This window comes from Saccopteryx leptura, chromosome 9 (genome assembly GCF_036850995.1).
Source record: "Saccopteryx leptura isolate mSacLep1 chromosome 9, mSacLep1_pri_phased_curated, whole genome shotgun sequence".
NCBI lineage: Eukaryota > Metazoa > Chordata > Mammalia > Chiroptera > Emballonuridae > Saccopteryx > Saccopteryx leptura.
The window spans coordinates 1614647-1635780 of NC_089511.1; positions in this window are offsets into that span (position 1 = coordinate 1614647).

A 21134-nucleotide genomic window follows, 5' to 3' on the forward strand; every position below is an offset into this window, starting at 1 on the left:
GGACATATACATTAAATAATTTTATAAATGAACTTTAAAAACGAAGGAATGAAAGAGAAAAAAAAAAAAGAAAAGAAAAACAAGCCCGGTGTGGACGGTCGAGCAGAAGTGATTATTCTGATCATGTTGTCATGTGTAATGGAGCGCAGACCCATCATTAATCAAAAGAGCCAATCAGATAACTAATTTAGGCAATATTCTTTACCACGGGACATGTCGGTCAGTAAAAATGCATTAAAATAGCAGGAGATCAATAGTGGACACTGGGGACCGTGTTTACAAACCGGTCTTAAAACTTTAGGGCATTAAATTCTCAGTCATAGCGGGGATCTGTTTTGGGGAGATAAAGGAAAAACTTCAGAAGGAATGGAAGTTTTAAGTTAATAGCGCAGTCATAATGCGTGCTGTAATAACAGACGGCGTGTGGCATTCTGTGTGATGAATGCTGTGGGTGTCCCCAGCTCCCCCCAGAGCATTATCGAGGCTCGGGAAGAAAAAGGGACAGGGAACGAGTGGGGACTGACAAATTGGCCCAAAGATGGCCGTGGGAGGTAGGCAGGGCCCCCGGCGGGTAAGGACGATTTATGTTTTGAGCGGCTGGAGTCAGAGCCCAGTGGGCAGGCCCAGCGAGGGGCAGGGAGTGACCGTCCCCGGCACCGTGCTCCGCGGCCCGGCACTTGACGTGACCGGCATCTCTCCGCGGGTGGCCTCAGCCTCCCTGCAGACGTCCCCTGGCCAGAAAGAAGCCTCAGCTCAGTCACGCTGTGTGATGAGAACTTCCCCTCGGACGTCCCCGCGCACAGAGGGCATCTCTGCACTCAGTCCTCACCCTCGTTCCGGACCTTTCCTGACGCACTGCAGGGACCCGCAGCGAGGTGTCACCCGGGGAAATCCAGACGCTGAGACTCATGACACGCGAGCCAGGTGCCACGTCCTCCACGAGAGGCGGGGAAGCCACACAGGGAACGTGCCCCGTGGACCAGGGACCCACCGCCGCAAGCCCACGACGCAGGATCGCTGAGCTCACCAGGAGTCATTTATTAATAAAGCTATTGACACGCTCTAATATTTATAGTTATTTACCTTGCAGAGGAACTGCACAGAAGTGCAGAGACCCAGTCCCTCAGGCGAGGGAGTGTTTACCCAGCTGATAGCTTCTTCCCGTGGAGAGGGGCACACGTGCACCAGGCTGCCGGCCCAGAGCCCTTCCCAAGGACTCGGGGAGGGGGGGCCTTCCCTGCTGGGCACCTCCCGCTCCTCCTCTGAACCACCGGGGGCCGTCCCCCAGCCAGCCCCTCGGTGAGGACCCCCCGGCCATCTGGCCAGGAGGCTTTGCCGTCCCTCTGTCCTTTGAATTTCTGGGCAGGGTTTTTATCCCATCTAACAGCTCACGGGGTCCAAGGGGGACCCCTCACTCCCCGCCACTGCGCCCTCCCCCCACACAAAGGCCTCCCTCCACCTGAGCGCGGTGCTTGGCCAGCCCTGGATTTCATTGTTCAAGGCCGGCTGGCCGAGCGTTGAGCCGACATTAGGGCCACTGTGGCCAGCGATGGTGAAGGTTTCCTTCTGCTGCCGAAACGGCTCAATACGGCCCCGTCCTATTCAGTGAGATAGAGGTGCCTTTCAGAGACAATGGCCCAAAGCCACAGGTCATGCAGCCGGAGCTGCACAGAGGAGAGAACTCTGACTTCCGGCGGCACCAGAACCAAAGTTCTGCTGCCCTCCCTGCCCCTCCCCCCCACAGACACGGAACCAAAGCACCGGACAGGCCCAGACCTTGAACACGGAACCTTCCGGAAGTTGCGGGTCTGCTGTCCAGGAAGACCGGTGCCGACGCCCTTCACCATGAACAGCTGAGCTCCAAGGTCGTCCTGCCAAAACCTACCGCCCATGCTCACATTCCCGCTGCCCCCAAGCCCCTGTCCACGCTCTCCTGGGGGGCACCACTCATAACAAAGCAGCCCGTCTGCCTGCAGTGAGGGCTGAGGCTCAGAGCAGCGTCCACACCGGTCAGAGCGACGGGCACCTCTGTGCCACCCTGGGGCATGGCCCCCCCCCCGCCAGCCACCACGAGAGAAGCAGCATTTGGACGCTGCACCCGGGGATGAGAAAGCCCAGGCTTGCAGCTGAGGCTCAGAGCAGCGTTCACACCGGTCAGAGCGACGGGCACCTCTGTGACACCCTGGGGCATGCCCCCCCAGCCCGGTCAGAGCGACGGGCACCTCTGTGACACCCTGGGGCATGCCCCCCCAGCCCGGTCAGAGCGACGGGCACCTCTGTGCCACCCTGGGGCATGCCCCCCAGCCCGGTCAGAGCGATGGGCACCTCTGTGCCACCCTGGGGCATGCCCCCCAGCCCAGTCAGAGCGACGGGCACCTCTGTGCCACCCTGGGGCATGCCCCCCCCCAGCCGCCATGGAGAGAAGCAGCATTTGGACGCTGCACACGGGGATGAGAAAGCCCAGGCTCGCAGGGACTACTGGGCTCCTGCTGACCACGGTCTCAAAGAACGAGCTTCAAAACCCTGTCGCCCGAGCCAGACCGGAGGCGCATGAACTTTACAACACATACTGGACACGGAAGCAGGGAATATCCATCTCCGTTTCCACCCAGGCACGACAGGTCCGTATCTTCTCCTCAAAGAGCACGAGGACTCCCCTTGACCAGAGGACATCCGTTACTCTTCACTAACCCTGTAAAGAAAGCAGCTCGTTCACTTCAAACCGGGACCCCTCTCCGCTGTTGCTGGTGGTGGTGACGGAAGCTTTTGTACCCAGCTAAGCAGTCTCTGCAGCGCTTGGCTCTGCTCCTGTCCGGAGGGCAGCGTTTGGAACAGATGCTGGCTTTCCCGAGCTGGGAGGCTCCGAGCTGTCCGCAGATTAGTGGGCTCTGTAATTGGGCGTGACAGCCTGGAGATTCCTGGCCACAGACCATTCCTAATGGGGAAGCCACTCTGCCTCTGCTGGGAGGCACCCCTCTGGAAGTTCCTCTGTTAACCCCGTCACTCCCGCCATGTCAGTGCACACGGGCCTGGTGCCCCAGGGAAGCCGGCCCAGGCTGACAGGAACTCAGCATCCGTCCCCGTCACCTGGTGTGTGTCTCTGAGAGGACCCACGATGGCTGCCCAGAGCCCTGTGCAGGGGACAGAGCAGACAGAGGCAGGCAGGCAGGCAACGCCCGCTGCGGAAGGCCCACCTGGCCTGCTCAGACCACACACGGCTGGCCGGGGGCCAGGGCGGAGGCTCACTCTCCCTCGGTCCAGTAAGCACAGATGTCCCCAGCCGCAGGCACGGTCCCCATCCCGACCCCTCACCCACACAGAGGGCTCTGCACACCCCATCTCCAGGCAGGAGCTCCGTTGGACACGGGCGTCTGACCGACAGACCTCCTGGACTCCTCTCTGCCTGTCCCATGTGGTTCCTGTCACGGCGCTAAGAGGATGCTCCCTTCCTTGAAGCAGGTTTGATCTTCTTTTTTTATCTGAATTCCTTTAGGTAGAGAAAGGGAGTATTTCATTTCTCTAAAGTCACCAGCTTAAAATGGTCAATATCCCCAGACGGTGGTATTGGTGTATCAAACTGCCACCTCTAAGTGGCCTTCCAGCCTCTGCAGCCAAACCTGGGGGTGATGGACTCCCCGAGACAACAACTCTGTATCACATGGAAACATAGTAGCAGGCGCTGCAGAGCTACTTATTTTCCCTAGAATATGCAAGGGGGAGACAGCCCCCCGACACTGTCAGTGGGGGGAGGGCGTGCTCAGAATGGTAGCAAGTGTTCCCTTCCTCTTGATACCAAATTTCACAGCGTCCCCTCCTCTGCCCTTTCCTGGGCACACGTTTTACCGTCACCCTAAGCTGTCCCAGGGCGGTGACCCGGCCCCCTGCCCCCTCCTCCCCTCCGCGGGCACACACTGCATGTCCCCAAACCAGCACGGTGCTGCTTGGAGCGGGCGGACTTCTTTTTCTTAAATCAAAGAGTAGTCACATCATACCTCATGAGTAGCGTGTGGCCACAGTATTTTTTTATTCATCTATACATTTCTAATTAAGATTATGTCATGTGTCTGACCAGGCAGTGGCGCAGCGGATAGAGCGTCGGACTGGGATGTGGAGGACCCAGGTTCGAGACCCCGAGGTCGCCAGCTTGAGCGCGGGATCATCTGCTTTGAGCAAAAGCTCACTAGCTTGGACCCAAGGTCTCTGGCTCGAGCAAGGGGTTACTTGGTCTGCTGAAGGCCCGTGGTCAAGGCACATATGAGAAAGCAATCAATGAACAACTAAGGTGTAGCAATGTGCAACAAAAAACTGATGATTGATGCTTCTCATCTCTCTGTTCCTGTCTGTCTATCCCTCTCTCTGACTCTCTCTCTGTCTCTGTAAAAAAAAAAAAAAAAAGAAAAAAAGACTATGCCATGCTTGAACATCACACCCTAACGCACGCACACAAGCCTCTTCATTTCCCAGCAAAGCGTTTGAACATCTGCCCTCCCTGAGAGGTGGGGATTTCAAAAGGCATGATAAGCCAACAAGAGGAAAGAGGGAAGGAAGGAGGGAGGGAGGGAGGAAAGGAAGAGAGGAAGGAAGGAAGGAAGGAAGGAAGGAAGGAAGGAGGGAGGGAGGGAGGGAGGGAGGGAGGGAGGGAGGGAGGGAGGGAGGGAGGGAGGCCAGAAACCAGAAGTGATTTCTTTTAAACAAATGTATAGGATACACTTAATTTGAAAGAAAAGCAGTTCTGAAATATAAAAGGAACCCTCTAGAAACACAAAGCTCTTGGCCCTTTGATGGCACGGCGCTGCCGACGCTGTCACCGTCGGTGATTAAAGATTCTTCCGGACAGCCGCTTAGACCCGTAGAATTGAACTTGCCTGGGAGCAGCTCCCGCTGCTCCCCGACCTGGCCCCTCAAGGAGGGGTGTTTAGGGGGGATTCAACCCCCCTGACTTCAAAGAGGCGAGCGCTAGGAAGTACTGAAGTGAAGTGCTGAGGGCCGGGCTCGGGTCGGGCAGCTGCCCCGGGAGGGGACCGTCGGAGCCCACGCTCTGGGCCCCAGTGGAGCAGGGTCCAGCAAGAACAGCCGCTTCCTGCAAGTCGCCGCCTCTCCCTCCCACGCAGGGCTCATGCAGTGTTCACACTCCACTCGGCATGTGTCTGATGCTCTTAGTCCCGTCTCCCCTTCCTGTGGGGAGAAAACCGGCCCCTGTGACCTCGCCCTGGTCAAGGCAGGGGCCATCTCTGAGTGTCCCCTTTGCCTCCTTCTGGGCCTGAGAAGCCTGAGTGGACCTGAGTCCGTCCATGAACGCTCCCCGACTGCAGGGTCTCGGGGACACCCACGCACCCTGGGAGCCCCGCCACCCAGCGGGGTGGGCCGGGGTGGGCGCCTCTGGGCTGTGACCGGCAGGGCTCCCGAGGTCTCCCCTGGGTGTCACTTGACCTGCGAGGGACTCTCCCACGTGAAGCCTGGTTGAGTTCTTCCGGAAGACGCCCACCACCATCTGGTCTTGATCTTGCAAAGTGACGTGGTGATGATCAGGGCCCACCAATGCCGTGCTGGACCCCGAGTTGGGAGGAAGGGACGACCTTGGTGTCGTCTCACCGGGCGGGTCTGTCCGGCTTGGCCACATGGGCACCCGCTGGGGTCTGGCCACGCCGCCCGGAAGCTGAAGCCCCGGGAGATGCTGAGGCAGAGACTCTGCAGGGCAGGGGGAGGGGCTGCCCCAGACCCAGGAGAGCCGAGGGCGGGCGGGCGCTCCGCTCAGACCGCAAGGGACACGCGCCTCCTGTCCTCGCCTAGAGCACGCGTGTCTGCACCTGGCCACACGTATGACCACACATGTGCCTGCGCTCAGAACGCACACAAAATTTAATAACCCTGCTCTAGCTAACAAATTAATTCAAATCTTGTACTCACATTAAAAATGAACTCTATTTTATGTTGATCATTAACTAAGAATATTTCACGCCGGAGATTTGTCATATTAAGGGAGAATTGAAACCACTTATATCAATTAAATGTACAGCATTATACTTAATCTCAGCTGAGATTACCAAAATACTCTGCGCACGGCTTTACAGAAATGTAAAATATAAATTAGACAGGGGAATATTGGCCTTCAGACGTGCACGCCCCTGCCCGCCCCTCGAAATCCGGCTGCGGCAGGTCCGTGGGCTGAGGACAGCAGCCGTGCTCCAGGGAGACTCCCGTCGTCCCGGCAGATGACACGCGAGGGCAGAGAAGGGCGGTGTGGGTGGGTGGGTGGGGGGAAGGGTTGCCATGAAGAACAGGCCCCCCTGGTTCAGCCGGGCAGCCGGGTCCCCAGGACAGACTGGCCAGGGCGCAGGAGGGCCCAGGCCCCAGCGGCCCTCTCCTCACCTGCCCGCGTCTGTGTGGCTGCACCCGCGCCTGCTCTCCGGGCAGAGAAGCCCAGTGCGTGTCCCTGAGCCCGAGTCCCCATGGACGACGGCCATGCGTGAGTGAGGCGCCATGGTGACCACACAGCCTCGTGGAGGTGACAGCTGGACGCTGACCTGGAGAGTCCACGGAGGAGGAGGCTCGGGTCAGGGTCCCGGTGTCTCCTGAGGGCCTGGCTTTCGGGCCGTGAGTGTTTCTGGGTAATTTTTCAAGTCCGTGGTGTCCCCTTTCTCTTCATGGGTTGGCCCATGTCATCTCTGCTGGGTTTGGCCAAAGATGGACAGACACCCGGCCAGCGCTCCCAGCTGCCCGTACGTGCGTCCCCGCAGAGGGCGGCCCGTGTGGGGCTGAGGCAGCCAGCTCTGTGCCGCGGTGCCGCCCCACACCCACCCCTCCCTCGTGTTACCGCAAACGCCGCACATAGGCCGGTCAACGTCACGGTGGTGGCATTTCCAGTTTCCATGTTTTTAAAACATACTCTTACTGGAAAAATTTTTCCACCAAGTTGCTGCTATCCAATGCCACAAAAAGCGCACGACACACTTCTGATACGTAAAATCATAAAACAGTCGTCTGGGAAACAGGGAAGTCTTCCTTTTCAGGGCGTGTGATTGCCGCCCAATCTCGGGGTGGTGCTTTTGAGCCCACAGGTCCTGCAGCAAGTGACCTTGGGGACAGACCGGTGACCCGGGCGAGAGGTGGGACCGCGCTGTGTGAAGGAGCCGTCTCTGCGGAAGGCTCTTCTCCACGCCCGGTCCCAGCTGTAAGGTATTGACAGGCTGACAGGACTCTGATTATCTAGTCAGCAGGAGTCTGAGACGTGTCACCTGTCAGGGGGAGCTGACAGCCCCGGTGCTGATGGAACAATTGCAGGGAGGTGGCCTGTGTCTGAGGAGGGCTGGGGTCAGCTACCCGAAGGTCTCTCCGTGTGGCCTTGCTACAGCTGAGAGAAATCAGTGGCTCTGGCCATCTCCCAGGGAGGGGACAGTGGTTAACAGCCTCCTCTGCCCCTCCCTGTCCACCCACCCAGCAATGACCCTCCACCAGCTCCACCCACTGCCCACGTCAGGACCTGGGCCAGCTCCCACCCCGCCTAACGCTGAGCTGAGATCATCTCAACAGCAGAGGAAACCAGGTCGAGATGAGCAGCCGCCGCAGCCGACAGGTGCCGGACGGACGAGGCCACCAGAGAACGGGTGTCTGTCGAGCCAAGTGAAACGGCATCATCAACAACTATGACACAGTCTCCACGACGCCCGTCGGGTGCTCGGTGCCTGGCCCGCGTCACGGGGGCAGGACGGTTCTCTGTGCCGCGGGTCCCGGGGCTCTGGCGTTTGATGCATCAGCTGAGGGCTCGCGGAGGAGGCTGAGCACTGGTCACGTCACTTAGGAGCCACGTCGGCCATCAGCTCGATGACGGCCTCCCCCCTCAGTCCTGAGCCTTCGCTACCTCTCAGCGCTCCTTAACCTGGAACCACACCCTGAGAAACTAGGCTCAAAACAAGGATTTCTGCACCATGGTGGTGGGCAGTTTCTCGACAGGTGTGTTTGGTGCTGTGCACAGACCTGTCTGGTCAAGTCCCCGCCACACTCTGGGTGTTTCACTTGCTGGAGTCGGTTGTCTGTCCCGAGTGCCTTTCCGGAGGTGACCCTGACATCCGTCAGGGCTCCAGGAGGCTTGGACAGCTCCAGCAGCACAGGGGCCGGTCCCAAAGCTCCCGCTCCAAGAGAGAGGGTTTCCCTGGGTGCTGACCGGACAGGCGCCCGTGGGGCAGGTCCCAAAGCTCCCGCTCCAAGAGAGAGGGTTTCCCTGGGTGCTGACCGGACAGGCGCCCGTGGGGCAGCCCCCAGGGCCGGTCGAGAGCAGAGCCTCTGACCGCCGGAGGTGACGTCCACCTCAGCCCAGGGGAGCATGGCCCTGCTGTCCCTGCCGGCTCCTCCCAGAGTGCCGACTGCTCCAGCAAACGCCCGTCCAAGGTCCCCGTGGAACTTCCACCTCAGGATCTGGGCACACCGGCTAATCCGTGCTTTAAAGGACAGGTGTTCTGAGGTGGACACTTGGGGTGACTCCTGGCCACAGAAAACTCAAAGACGGGAACCCCGGAGAGCCGGGGAGCCAGCATGGACTTGACCGGCCGCCCAGAGCTGCCCCAGAGAACCCACACCCCCGGCCCGGTCACTGTGGGGAGGTTGCCCCACTCTCGGGGTCCACATCTTGGTTTCTTCATCACACTGTCCACTCCTGGGGGACAAGAGCTGGGCTTCCCACCTGTCTCCTTTACCACAAATCCTTGCTTAGCTGATGAGGCACCACTGGGGTGTCCAGTGTTTGCCGGGGTCAGGACAAGGCTTACTGTACAGTAGACATAAGTCTTCATCCGCCTCTGAGACGCTGCTGCTCCTCGACCCTAAACTGTGTCTGTGGGACCAGCGTGGTGCTCTCTCAGGCCCCTCCCCTCGCAGTCACCGACAGACACATGTTACTCTTGTAGAGACTGTTCTTCCTGAAGACACACATCAGTCAAGCCAGGACCGGTGTCCACAGCAAACGTTTTACACAAGCCGGATAGACCGACTTCAGAACTGAGGGTAGAGAACGCCTGCCCCACTCAGGCCCCGCCAAGGCCCACGTGGGCAGAGAACCAGCGCTTTGTGAGGAGAGGCGACGTCTCGACAAAGGCAAGGCTGAGGCCCAGGGTCACACGGCTCCCCTCTGACGTCCAGCTTTGGTGACAGGCCTGAGGCCAGAGCCCTACGCAAGGTCCCCCTTGGCCAGGCTGTGCTCAGACCACCCTGGGACGGGCCCCTGAGGAGACGCCGTGATGTGTGGCCATCATGACAGGCGTGTACCCAGCTAAGACCTGGGGGGCTCCTTGCACGTGGGGACACACCTTCACGGAGGTCACATTCTGCTGGGAAGATGGAGAACGTGAAGTCTGTGACACGCTCAGTCACTACAGTCACTGTCGGGACGGGTCCAGGACTGCCCCAGAGAAAAGCCTCGATTCTCTGTCCACTTGAAACAGCTACACAACTGTGCCCAAGGGTGACAGCCCCAGGGCGGCGAAGGTCCTACCTCACCCTGAAATACAGACAGAGAGAAGCTGGGCGCGGGCCCCGTGCCCACTAACTGTCACACGCTGCCCCCAGAGAAGCCATCATGGGCCGAGGGCCCATCCGTCTGCCCTGGCCACCTCAGCGTGGGGCTACGGGCAGCTCTGTGCAGTACACCCTCGGAACCCGGAACCCCCAAACTGCCCAGCACTTTGAGAAGGTCGGGAGTCAGAAGCCCCTTCATCCAAGCGTTGGGCCAGTGGGCGTCCCAGAGGTGGATCTAGCTGACCGTGCCTCTCGATGAGGGGACATGAGTGCCACACCAGGCGCCCAGGCAGCGAGGGACACAGCTCCCGGAGGCACGGCGCACCTGCACACAGACAGGGCCGCAGCCAGAGGCAGGACGCGGTGTCTGGACCACAGGCTCTTGTGGTGTCACAGGCTCGATCCCACAGCCAGAGGCAGGACGCGGTGTCTGGACCCACAGGCTCTTGTGGTGTCACAGGCTCGATCCCGCAGCCAGAGGCAGGGCGCGGTGTCTGGACCACAGGCTCTTGTGGGGTCACAGGCTCGATCCCACAGCCAGAGGCAGGACATTGTGTCTGGACCCACAGACTCTTGTGGTGTCACAGGCTCGATCCCGCAGCCAGAGGCAGGACGCGGTGTCTAGACTCACAGGCTCTTGTGGTGTCACAGGCTCGATCCTGCAGACCTGTGCTGGTTGAGGCGGGAAGGGGTCAGCAGGATGCTCTTTACCACCACGTGTGGCACGGTGACCTCTGAGGTCCTCAGTGGCACCCCGGGGCTCCAGAATCAGGGAGTGTGACCACGGGCCCTGCCCGGTTGTCTACTGTCTGACCTGCCAGGTGGCCCCCAAGGAGATGCAGGAATGTCCCCAGGCTTTGAAGTCGTCCCTCTTAGAGCCGTGAGGCTCCACAAGCAGCCCCCCCTCCCTCGGTCTCCTCAACCTTCCCAGCACCCCTTCCTCCCTCAGGACGGGGTCCCCCGACCTCCTCCGGCACGGCCCTCACTGCCCGCGGACCCAGCTCACTCTGGCGTCTCGGAGAGAGAAGGGCCTTTGACCTCATAGCCCAGGACCACACCCCAAGGGGCACGCAGACTTCCAGGCTGGGGGGCGAGGACAGCGAGGGGTGGGGCAGTGACTACGGTTATAATGCCGCCTCTCACCCCCAAACAAGGAGCTGTGCGGGGCCCCAGACTGGGAGCCGGGAGAAAATCGCTGAGAAAGCTGTGGTCTCTGTCCCCAGAGCCTAGTGAGGAAGGTCATCCAGTGACTAATTAAGGGGGAGGGACCCAGGGGAATGAGGACCCGCTGTTCTGAGGCTGAGTGGGAGAGGCCGGGCATTCCGGGAAGGCTTCCTGCAGGAAGTGCTGCTGAAGCAGACACGGGAGATCCGTGACCAGTGGGTGGGAGAGCGGGGAGGGACAGAGGCCTGTGGGCAGGGTGGTTTGGCCGCCAGGCATCGAGGCGTGGCCACATGGAGGACATGCAGAGTCCCTGGGAGCTCAGGCAGAGGCGGAAGGGGCAGTCCTGGCCCTCAGGCAGCTCCCAACCAGGGAAGGGAAGCCTCCCCAGAGCAAGGGTCCACCGGTCAGACACTTCTGCCTCGAGAACCTGAAAGGCTCAAATGACTGTCTGCTGCCTTTGTGACCAACTCACAACCACAGGCACCCAGCCAGCCCCACGCCAGCCCCACAGCCTCGGGCTCCACGGCGGCCGCCCCGCAGACGTCTTCTCTGCCCTGGAGCGCTGAGGCCGCTGGCTCCATCCCGCCCGACCTCCCTGAGCCTGCCCGGGGCGGCGGGGAAGCAGAGGGACACCCACAGGGGCCTCAGCAGCGGGGAAGCAGAGGGACACCCACAGGGGCCTCAGCGGGAAGCTGGCCCCTCGCCCCCCAGACACAGCCCAACGGCTGGCCAATTCAAGATGGTCGGTATTGATTCCAAAAATACTTTTGCTTTCAGTAAAATACATTTTTAATTACTTTCCTACTAGCTGTCATTTCCATAAGAGCGGTCTCGGCAGCTCATGCCAAACCACGCAGGCTGCTCGGTGACGGCCTTTTCTTCACATCAAAGACCACGGAGGGTTTGAGAACTGCCATCACGTGTGACAAGGGCGGGGGCGGGGACGCAGGTGCAGGAAGGACACGGTCCCGCGCTCTGCGTCACCGACGGGCAGAGAAGGTCCTCTGTTCCCGTCTCCTGTGAGCACCTGCACGTGGTCGGGCAGACACACGTCTCTGTGCAAACAGCACGCACGTCGCCTCTGCAGGTCAAGTGTGACCCCGAGAGTCACACACTCCCTTCCCCCCCACGGAGCACCTGCCCGCCGAGGGGCAAGGGGCACGGCTGCACTGTTCCTCCTCACTCTCGGGAGAAGCCGCCACGCAGCAGTGCGTGCCCGTCGGTGCCGTGGGAAGTGGCCGTGACACGCTGGGGGCTGGGGGCTGGGGAACCGTGACTCCGTGCAGACAGGGCGTCCGCGTCAGAATCGTGTCCGGATCCAGAGTTGATACAACGGACCGCGACAGGAGTCCCCTAGTGTTCTCATTGCCACGTGGGAGCAACAAGTGTCTGTCTGTCACCTGGGAATGACTGAAGGGCCCCCCGGATCCCGGCCAAGGCGGCCATGACGGACATTGCCTGGAGGGTGGCTCAGCCCGCGGCTCCATTCCGCTGGACTGGCCGATTATGGACAGGCGAGAGAGGAGCCAGGACGGTGGGCAGAGGCACCGAGAAAGAGCCCCCGTGCAGTGCCGGCCTCCGAGCAGCGTTCTGGGGTTGGGGTGAAGCCATCGTCCTCAGATCATCAGGTCCCCGGCCCCTGACAATGATGAAGACTGGTAGAAGTCCCCACCAAACTGTAGGTGCAAAATGTATCAAAATCGCTGTCATTTGGAAAATGTTAACAGCCTCGAACGGGCGGACTGGCCTCTCAGGAAGTAGTAAGCCTGTGGCCGGGACGGAGGAGACAGTGCCAGGGCTCAGGACACAGGACACAGGGCTCAGGACACAGGACACAGGCCCGTGACCTACCCCGCCCCGTGAGCCAGGCGGCTCCCGTCTCTGCGCGGCATTCCAGACGGCACCCCGTGCTTGGCAGACGATGTCTCAGTCCCCTGCCGCTGCGCGTCCCCTGCAGACAGACGCAGGGTCCGGGAAGGCCCGAGCCTGTGGGTGAGACCTCCCACTGTCTGCCCTCCGCCAGATGCTGAGACAAAGACTTCCACCTGCGACGAGACTCCATTTGAGGACGACAACCCCCACTACTCTGCCATGTAAAACCCAAGGACACACTGGCCTCCGTGCTATAAGGATGGAACAGAGGGAGGTCAGGGGGGTGTGGGAGCCAGGGGCAGGGCGGTGTTCTCTGGGACGGCCCTCCCTGCACGGGATGCTCATTTAGAAGTCAGGACGGGCCTGACCAGACAGTGGCGCACTGGATAGAGCATCGGACCGGGATGCGAAGGACCCAGGTTCAAAACCCCGACGTCACCGGCTTGAGCTCAAGGCCACTGGCTTGAGCAAGAGGTCACTCGCTCTGCTGTAGCCTATTGGTCAAGGCACATATGAGAAGCAATCAATGAACAACTAAGGTGCTACAATGAAGAATTGATGCTTCTCATCTCTCTCCCTTCCTGTCTGTCCCAATCTGTCCCTCTCTCTATCTCTTTCTCTGTCTCTGCCACACACACAAAAAAAGGAGAGAAAGAAATCAGGACAGAGCCCCCCTGTGCACCCCGCCTGCTACCTGAGGCTGCAGAGCCCCCTGCCCGTGCCTGGAACCTTCTCCGGCTCTCCAGGGCTCTGTCCCCGCTGGGCCGACGTGGCCGGGCAGCACAAGCCGGATGAGGGAGGCAGAGCAGTGAGCACACTTCTCTGGAGTAAGAATCATGTTCTCTGGTTCCACTTGTTGGTTGAAACTTAAGAAATACATTTAAGAGAAAGACTCCACAAAATAAATTGAATAGAGTAAAGTAACACTCCATTCCGGCTCAGGGGGTGCTTGTGAGTTCACATTGTAAAGGCTCCTTTGACAAGCGGCGTTCTGTCACCCAGCAGCTCGTGGGCGGGTGGCCTCAGGACAGTGGCCGACTGTCAGCGGGCGGGTGAAGGGCTGTCCCCTCGTCAGGTGCCCGCAGGTCGCCCTCAGATGCTGGTTGTTGGTGATAACAGGTGACAGAGAGTGGCGCTCCGAGGAGTCTCCGGATAGGGACGCTGGGGTCAGGACAGACCCGGTGCCTGAAACCGGCTGGAAAGCCCCTCGCCGACGGGACGCAGGCTGCTTGGGCCAAGGCCCAGCTCTGGCTGTTTGCACAGCAGAGTGTCTGTCTGTCGTCCCTGGGCTCCCACGGACTCCAGGGAAGAGGGGGTGCTTCCCGCCTCCTCCTGGTGCCCAGCGCCCCCTCTGCGACCCCCGTCTCTCCTGACAGTCACGAGGACACCGCCTCCCGTCGTTTTTATTGATTTACTATTTTTGCATTTGATCTTAATTGTCTTAAAAAATTAATCAGACACATGTTCACTCTGTGTTTTATCCAACTGTCTCCAGAATGTTTTTTGACAATTTGGAAAAATGTTTTGAAAAATAGGAAAGGGAAATATTTAAGTCATTAGGATCCTCACGTGGCGAGGCCAAGTGGAGCGGAGGAACCGGCAGCAACGTGTGCAGATCCGTGCTCAGCACTCCAAGCACAGTGCGGCGGCCTCGCTCGGAGCCGGGCGCGTCGAAACCTGGACCCTCTCCTGCGTCCTCTTCTGGGGGGCGCAGACCTCACCCAGGAGCCACCAGTGGGGCTGGGCTGGGAGTGGCCTGGGTCGGATGGGGGGCAGGAGTGAGCGGTCCCCCACCCTGGGACTTCCACGGGCCCTGCCCAAGCTGCTCCAAATAAACACACACAATTGAAGTCAAAACCATATGCTTGCTTGGCGGAGGCAGCTTGAGGAGCCTCGAGCCAGAACGCGGTCCCGGGGACCTCCCAGACACAAGGCCCGCTGCTGCCAGCGTCCACACACGCCCTTCCCACCGACCGGCCGCCGTGGGGCAGGCGGCCCCTCCCGGGGGCTCTGCTGCCACCGCCTGTGGGGAGGGGGTGTGGCCAGGGCGTCCCACCAGACCAGACCAGAGCGCAGGGCCGGGGAGGACCCCCAGACTGCATCCCTGCAGGACTGGCCGTTTCCTGTGCGGAGTGAGAAGAGGGAAGGACGTGCCCCCCCAGCCCCCCCAGCGACTTCCTGTGGTGTAGCTGCTGGGCCACCGCCCAGCTCCGGTGTGGGCCCTCTGGGCTCCACGTGGACCCCATCGTCCCCACGCAGACTGCCTTCACGGCGGACTCCAGTGTCCCGGGTCACTCACACTTCTGACCAGCTGACCACAGCCTGGGAGAACCATGATGCTCAGGTTTGAGAACCTGCTAGAACGGCTCACAGATCACAACATTTTATGACCACAGTTTTGTCACAAAGGACACACAGCAGGACCGGCCTGATAAAGAGGCACGTGGGTGACCCTGGGCCTCTCCCGAGCAGTCAGGACGCACTGACTTGTTCCCCACCCGGGGGTCCCCCACCCCCCAAGGCTGCTGCTGGGGCTTCAACCCACGAGCAGGGCACATTCAGTCCCCTGCCAGGTGACTGAGACCACACCCCGGCCCCTTCCGCTCCCTGGAAGTCAGGCAGGCTCCAAGACCACAGCCGGTCCTCCTGGTGACCACCATGTCCTGAGTCCTCTCGTGCGCACAAGCCCAGGGGCTCGTGGGGAAGAACAAAGACGCTCCTACGACGTGGGGCATTCCGAGGATTCCGTGTCTCTGCCAGGAGCCAGGGACAGAGGCCAGTGCCTATCACCTCGCCCTGTCAAACCCAGAGAACCTGCAGGGATGTCCTTGACCTTCAGAAACGCTCACCCCACATACCTCTGTGGTCTCTGAGAGCCCAGGCATGCCCACAACTTGTGTGACTTTCATGGGCCTCCACACCCAAAGTGCCCACGGCCCGGGCTCCTGGTGTGGGCAGCTGCCTCAGTTTCCCTGAGTAAGTCCAAATTGGAGCGAGACTTTATTTGGACTTCCTACCACCACACTCAGCAAGCATTCTGGGAGTCCAGCCACATGGACCTAGAGTCCAGGGGTGGGGCCATCTCAGGAGGCACTGACCACCCTGCTCTCCGGCCACTGACCCCACCACACCCTCCGGAGCATCGCAGCAGCGCTCTGGCCCCTCACACGGTGCAGCTTCTCCTCAGCTGGGCTCTGGGGACTTGCCCTCGGGCCACACAGCCAGTCGATACATTTCTTCTAATTAATAGTGTTCCCCCTCCTGGAAGACGGCTGGTGGCCCCTTCACCCCATCTCCGTGCTTCTGATGGCACAGCCCCTGCTACCCCTGGACACACGGACACCTGGGGCCTGTCACCAGAGACGGAACAGGTGTGCGAGGACCGGGGTAGCCCCTCCATCCTGCCACGGCCCCCGTGTGAGTGTGGGTCCGAGAGAGCCGGCCTCGGCTGGGACAAGACGGGACACCTCGGGGAAGCGCTCAGAGCTGCATGAGCTCAGCACTGCCGGGAGCAAAGGCCCTGGGGGGGGGGACGCGGCCACAGAGACCACGGTGCAGCTCAGGTGATCTGGGAGCCCGCTGGGACACCGTGTCCCTGCCACCCACCCCGCAGGCTGTCTCAGCGCTCCCTCTGCAAGGCCTGGAAACAGCAGGGTCCTCTCCTGTCCTGCTTCCTCCCCGAGGGGCCCTCAGCCCAGAGCAGGGCTCCCCTGGCTCTGCAGGGGGCACAGCGGGGCAGGACCGCCCCTCGGGGTCCCAGGCTGCTGTCCCATGGGCCTCCGGCTGGCCTTCCCGCTCCCTGGGGGCAGCCCAGAGCGGTGTGACCTCCGGAGACTGGGCTGACCCACAGCCTGACACTTGAACAGATGCACCCAGACTGCGTTGGGCTTCTGACGTTTCACTCCTGTTTCTGCTGTTCCAAGGGGTTTGCAGCTGTGGACGGGGTCCAGGCGTCTGCTCACAGACGGGCCGGGCAGCTGGTCAGGAGGCACAGGGCGGCCGAGGACTGGGGGCCCCTGCGCCCACCCCCTCCCAGGGCCCCGGGCACACGCAGTCTGGGGGCTGCTCTGGGAGGTCCTGGCCCCCACAGAGGGAGCAGGGGGTTCTGAAGAAAACGTCTGCAACTCCTCAGCCCACCAGGACTGAGCGTAGGCCAGGCTTCCCTGTGGGGCACGACGCTGGCACACGCAGGGTGCTCAGGGACCAGGGCCCCCCGCCCGCCTCCAGCACACAGAGGAAAGAAGCGGCTGCACACGCTGACGTGGCCATGCGGGGGCGCCCGGGTCACGCGTCCAGGGAAGGAGGACGTGACGTGACAGGCGGAGGCGGAAGCTGGGCGTGGACAGCACTGTGGACAGCACTGTGGACAGCACTGTGGACAGCAGCAGCTCGGGGGCTGGCTGACCGCTCTGCCCGGGGTGCCAGCTCGGTGACGTTTCCAGAAGGCACATTCTGGCTGCCGTGTGAAATGATTGGCAGGCGCTGGTTTGGAAGTAAAGGCCAATTGGAGCAAAGGGGCCGAGTGTCACGGGGCTGGGAGCAGGTGACAGCAGCAGAGTCGGGGACACGGGAAAGCGGCAGTCCACACCCCTGAGGCAGAAGACAGGGGGACAGAGACTCATGGACGGGTGCGGGTCAGGAGAGAAGGGACCAGAGGACTCCTGACCCACCCAGTGCGGGGACGGGGACGGGGACGGGGGCGGGGGCAGGGGTGGGAGAGGGATGTGTTGGTTTTTCTTGCCACCGAACACCTCATCACAGCCTTCAGGGCTCAGAGCAACACCGATCCACTGCCTTGCCGTCTCTGCGGGTCACTGCCGGGCACAGAGCTGGACTCTGTGCACGAGGAACAACTCAGTGCGTCACCCTGACCCCTGAGCGTGGGGGTGGGGCTGCAGGGAGCTCAGGCTCTATAGCCCGCCGGCCCGAGGGGTGACCCTGGAATGGTGGAGACGGCACGAGGAGAACAGTCCCCGCTGGGGGCGCCACGTCCAGTACGGCCACAGGCACAAGGGCGCCACGTCCAGTACGGCCACGGGCACAAGGCCACTCTCCATGACCCCACGGGCACAAGGGCGCCACGTCCAGTACGGCCACAGGCACAAGGGCGCCACGTCCAGTACGGCCACGGGCACCAGGCCACTCTCTGAGACCCCATGGGCACAAGGGTGCCACGTCTAGTACGGCCATAGGCACAAGGCCACTCTCTGAGACCCCACGGGCGGGCGCCAACGGGAGCAACTCAAGTGTCAAGCGAGAGGAAACCCTGCTCTGACCAGTTCAAACAAAACGGACGTTTGTATCACAAGCGATCAGAAGCCCAGACTCGGCGAGGACCCTGAGCTCAGTGAGTTAACAGAAACCTGCGTCCCTGTCCCCTGGAGCCCCTTGTGTCGCCACCAGCCTCCTCAGTGCCCTCGACCAGCACAGCTTGTCCCAAAGTGTCACCCTGCACCCAGACGGTCACAAGTCCTCAAGGGAGGGAAGGTTTGCCTCCAACGGTTACAGCTCCCTTCAGGGTGGGGACACCTCAATTCAAGGCCCCTCCCCCCACTCTGACCCAGCCGCTCCCGCTCACAGCTCCTCTGGCCAGCAGAGCCCCTACATCTACCTCAAAGCCAGCCCATGACTACTGAGCGGGGTCACTCCCATGCTGGGCACAGAGCACTGGGGGCGGGGGTAGATGGTGGGAGTCCACCACCCGGACCACTGAGAAGATCACCACATGGGCAGCAAAGCTGATTGTTTTGGCAAAAGAAGGCCTGGCCCTGGCCAGCTGGCTCAGGGGTAGAGCGTCGGCCTGGCGTGCAGGAGTCCCGGGTTCGATTCCCGGCCAGGGCACACAGGAGAAGCGCCCATCTGCTTCTCCACCCCTCCCCCTCTCCTTCCTCTCTGTCTCTCTCTTCCCCTCCCGCAGCCATCGGAGCAAAGATGTCCCGGGCACTGGGGATGGCTCTGTGGCCTCCGCCTCAGGTGCTAGAATGGCTCTGGTTGCAACAGAGCGACGCCCCAGATGGGCAGAGCATCGCCCCCTGGTGGGCATGCCGAGTGGGTCCCGGTCAGGCGCATGCGGGACTCTGTCTGACTGCCTCTCCACTCCTCACTTCAGAAAAGTAAAAAGAAGGCATGATTTGGTGAGATCCGTGACAGCAGCCCTCAGAAGTCTCCCTCAACTGTGGACATGATGAGTGACCCCCAGGAAGTCCTGTCCCTTTGGCAGACCTCAGTCTCCCCTGAAGGAGGGCGCGGGCACGGTGTTTTGTCTGTTCCCCCCGAGCCAGTCCCGGTACCTCCCAAGCCCCAGGGCTGAGACGCCAGCGCATGGAGTGAGGGGCTGGCACCGAGGGTCCCCAGGCCAGCCAGCCTTCCCCTCTGGCTCCTGAGGAAGCTCCACTCTGGCTGCAGCTGGGCCCCGGGGCCCAGGACGGAGTCTGGCTGTGTGGCGGGTGCGCGGGGGCTGGGCGCAGTGGGGAGGACACAGATGCTTTGTACGCACATCTGGGCCGCTCTGCTGGGAGAAGCCGCTGACAGGCTTTGCAAGGAGGAACCTCGTGGCCTAATAGCCACCAGGTGGCCCTGCAGCCGTGGCCTTCCTGGCTGGCGGTGCAGGGTGGGCCTCGGGGGGCCCGGCTGGCACTTCTCCCGGGGACCTGCGGCAGAGCTGTCCGGGGCCCCCACCCTCAGCCAGGAACCGAGAAGGCTGTGCCCCTTTCCTGGGTGGGGCCCGTGCTGTGGTCTCTGGCCCACAGGGAGCTCCATCTCTATGGCTGGCTGCTGTCTGGGCCACAGCGGCACAGGCTCGCGGTGGACGCCCAGAACGTCCAACCTCTTCTTCCCCAAGGGGACGCCTGCGGCCCTGAGCCTCGTCTTCTCAACAACAACGATGTCAAGCTTTCTGGGGCAGGGCCCCATCTGACACGGTTCCCACCCTGGGGTCAGAACCGAGCACGGCAGACTCACCCACACGTCCGAGTCCATCCCTCAGTGGGATCAGAAGCCCAGGACACAAAGCAGAGAAGCCACGCAGCCCTGACCCTGACCCTGACCCTGACCCAACTGAAGAACCGGGCCGGCGGCAACCGGGAGGCCACACAGAACCTCGGGACCGTAGTCTTCAACCACATGGATGTAGAGACCCCTCTAGACTCAGAGTCTTACTCGAAGGCTCCGCACCCAACGCCGAGGGGAGGGGCTGCGCTGGGGAGGGGGTCGTCATGTCACGCTTCCCCGAGGCTCCTCCGTCCCTTCTCCCCAAGGACAGACACCCCGAGAAACCCCTGGCACTCCTCCGAGGTCTCTGGGCCGTGCGCACCCACATCCCTGAACCAGCCCCTCCCCCAGCCTCCTGGTGGGTCTGCCTCTGGGCGGTTTCCAGGGAAACAGGTGCCTCCCTGGCCTTCTCTTCTACAGGGACCTCCATGCAGAAACCCTGGGCCCCAGTGCTGAGCGAGCCCAGGGCCCTTCTCGCTGAGGGACCTTGGACTTAACCCCTCTGAACCTCTCTTTCCTTCTCATCTCAAGGCAAAGGTGACATTCTTGCCAAAACCATGAGGATGCACCTGCCATTGTGGGCTCCAACCGGGTCCCAGCCACACCTCACCGTGGCCACAAGGAGGACAGAGGCCCTCGGGGTCCCAGCTAGAGCAGGGGCCATGAGAGGCCACCACGGTGGGGCAGGGGCAGGCAGACGGCTCCCTGGACACAAGGCACCATGTGCATTCTACTATTAGGAACGGCTCCTGGCCCAGGACACCCTCGTCAGGGACCTCAGACTGCCGTTTACAAACGCAGAGTCTGGTGAGACCTGAAATGCTCTTTCCCAAACGCAGTCCCTCTACCCCCTCGGTTTCTAAAACCCATGTGGATTCCAAGGGAAATGGAATCCATATGTTTCTGGTTCATTTACACTGAACTCATCAAAATGTAATTTTGCAACATCTAGTTGACGTCCAGGATGTCTTTAGAAGCCTCATTTTTAAGCCTTTTATAATCCCTCTGCCTTGGAGACAGGAAGTTCTGCTTTGCCAAGGAGGGGATGGAACTCCAGCCAAGCGGTCCTTCTGAGAAGTCCCACGGGCCGAAAGGGCCTCTTATCTCCGCCCCGGGACCCCCTCTCTCCACCTCCACTCTGCACACGGGGCGTTCTCTCCCAGGACCGAGGAGCCCAGGCTACGGCCACATCGCTCGGCACCCTCCCACCGTCCCGCTGGCCAGGGAGAAGGACACAGCCTGCTCCCTGTTGTCCATGGGGACTCTGAGGCCCGCAGAGCGAGGTGACTTGTCCACGTCAATCAGGGGTCTCCCCGGGATGAACGAGGAAACCAGAAGGGGTTTGCGCTGAGGGGTCTTACGGGTGAGAGCGTGCCCCGGACATCGCAGGGCAGCGGAGAGAGACAGACGTGGTCTCTGACCTCCCGCACCCCGGGGTAGACAGGCTCCTGGTACGGGACACCCCGGCACCCTCCCGGGCCTCTGAGGAGCCTGATGGGACATTTACAAGGAAGATTCTGACCAGGTGACGGGGCTCGGTCACCGGGAACAGCTGACACACAAACTCAAACTCAGGGAAGCAGAGGGGCTGCCCGGGGGCG